Source organism: Nothoprocta perdicaria, unplaced genomic scaffold (assembly GCF_003342845.1).
Source record: "Nothoprocta perdicaria isolate Ctin4 unplaced genomic scaffold, notPer1 scaffold_502, whole genome shotgun sequence".
Taxonomy (NCBI): Eukaryota; Metazoa; Chordata; class Aves; order Tinamiformes; family Tinamidae; genus Nothoprocta; species Nothoprocta perdicaria.
This window is the reverse complement of record NW_020455758.1, coordinates 32,089-34,992: the sequence shown is the minus strand read 5'-3', so window position 1 is coordinate 34,992 and position 2,904 is coordinate 32,089.

Genomic DNA, 2,904 nt, shown 5'->3' with positions numbered 1-2,904 from the left:
CTACTGGATCTACTGGTCTTTCTAAAGTGGCTTATGTAATARAAGTATAATGTCAAGCTTCTGAAGGCGTTAATAGACCTAACTCGTCCTGACCCAGGACACATGACACAGGATCCCATTTCAGCCCAGCCCAAGGCTGTTGGTCCCTGTCCTTGAACACCGCAGCAGCAGCAGTCCACAGCCCTCCCACTGCCCATCTGTGGGCCTCACTAATCCCTACCCTAACCTACAGGTTAACTGTCTAGCTCAACCTCAGCCCATCCACATCCCCAAGGAGATGCCTTATGCCTGGGTCTGGGGCCTGCCCTGAACTGAAGATTTTTTAACAAATGATTTAGAATTATTTAGAATTCCATCTGTACAGTGAATAATGAAGTGACTGGCATTTCCTATGTTCTTTTGTAATCTTACAAACACAGCATTTATTACTTACGAATGATGTCCTTTTAGCAAGGTAGTCATTGACATGCCAAGTATCGGGACTCAATATTGAAAAAAAACAAGTGTGGTTTTTTGTTTGTTTCTTTTTTCATTGTTTATTTTTCATATTTTTTGGACAAATGGATTTCTGAAAAATTGTATCCTTTCATGGACATCAAAAGTGTTTGTCCCCTAACTGGATATCAATTTTGTTTTTATTTTTCAAGAAGATATTTGGTTCTGATATTGGACAATGTTATAATGTGTGTTACAGAAAAAAAAACAGTAATGTGTAATATGCAGTTTTTGTATATTTGGAGTGTATATGCATTTATGAGTTTATTCACTGGTGTTAAGCTCACTGGAGTTAATAATAGAGATTAGAAGAGATATTGCTTAGTACAAACTCCTTCCTTCAAACTGGAAGGCTTATAAACCRGCTTGTATCAGTAGGTCCAGTCCATGAACATTGAAATCATTCCTTAGTACAAGAACAACACTGTGTGCAAGTTCTCCAGCTGACAGAAAGAAGGATTCTGCAAAAACTTGACTATAATTCATATAAAAGCCAAAAGATTCTTTCTAACGTGAGTAAAGCTGATTTCAAACCTAGGACAATTCTAACATTGTGAAACACACACTAAAGTCTTCATATACCAGAGCCATAAGGCATGTACTACAGAGAACCAAGAGAAGAGGAAGTAYCTACTGCACATCTTATCCAATCCAAATGCCACTCTTAAATTACAAGGAGTGACTTATTTTACAAACGTAAAAAACTCATATTCAGATGATACATCATCTATTGTAACAAGAATCTTTCTTGGCAGGGAAAATGTGGGTCGTCTGTGATGGATGATAGGCAGCTGCTCATTCAAGAATAGGAAGGAGTCTGAGAATTAGATGTAAAGGTATTGCTGTGGTTTCTTAGAGATCACATATGATACCGAGACTTTTAAAGGAGGAGGTGATATACTACAGCCTAGAAGTAGTAGGAAAAGAAAGCAGCCAGCATAAGTCATCACTCATGGGTTTTGCTAGCAGTCATTCTAAGCCTTCTTTTTTTCTCCCWATTTTCATTAACATATTTTTCTGCCTACAGTATCCTACTTCCCGTGATCAGCTGTTACGCCATTTCTAATGATTTACTCATATAGTGGAGTGCTGTACCAGTACCTGCCTTTTCCCCAGAGATTCTGAGTCACTTTTATAGACCATGCTGTCAGCTGCTGTGAATCAGCTGCATCCATGGGGAGGACAAGAACATCCAAGTGACAGCTGCCACATATGGTTGGGAAGAGAARTACACCCAGTACATTCTGACCTAGTATGGTTATTTACAGTCTGATCATATCATATAACTAAAGCAGACAAGTATTGGCAAAAATGCTAATCTAATGTAAAAATGCCAAAAAATATGCAGTAGGTCACATTCAGAATGAGTAATTCTGGGCTTCCTTCATGTTTGAATGAAAATAGAGAACCATTTCAGTCAGTTAAGTTTCTTCAGTTCCTGGAAAACCCTGGAAGCCTCTCATTCTTCTGACTCTGAGTTCTCTAGGACCCTTACTCTTCTGATCCTTAATTTCATATATGTGTGTCTGATCAATTACAGTTATTCTTCACACCTGAATCTGAAGATATCATGCTGTCCCTGTTTAGAATTCATCTATTCAGAAGATGGCATAAGTGCATTAACTCCTAATTTTCAGCTCACTTCATTAGAGTGMAGGTGAACTCATTCGCAGCAAACACAGCATGCAAGCAATATGTTCCTCCTTCTCACCACATATCCCTCAGTATATGTGGTGAGGTCTATTTTTGTTTCAGAGACCACAAAGAGTGTTTCACAGAACTGGTGCCTTAAGCAAATTATTAGCAACATATCAAATGCTCTTCCCATGAAGTCAATATTAAATCTCTTATTTCATATGGATAGTGAGACCTGCGCTAATCCCATCTGTAAGCCAGGCATTCTTAAGAAAGTATGTGCTAGAGAAATGCATGCATGGAGAAGAAGTTAGTGAAAAGCATCTTCACTATCTCTTTTTTGAATAATACTCTGGTCAAAAGCTATATCTACTCTCAATAGACCAGTGTCTGAGTTTGGATGAACCAAAATCCATGTCAGATGCAAAAACCTTTCTGCTGCTGTTTCAAGTTTCCTTATTCTAAACCTCTGTAAAGGAATGATTTGTAAAGAGGAGGTTCTTCAGTAATGAAGAATGTCCTTAGAAGATATATGATATATACCTTTTAATTAGTTCTGTGGCTCCAATTGAACAGCATTTGCAGCACTGTAAAAATAATAAACTTAACACTATGTAATCTCTGAAGGGGAAACACTGAATGTAGTTATTGTATAACATCTGCACTGGCATGCAAACATGAATACTCTCACAACAAAATTTGCTGAGTTTAGCAAGAAACAGGCTGTCTGGAAGATATGCCAATAGAGGACAAAATGAAAGGACAAAAGACCCA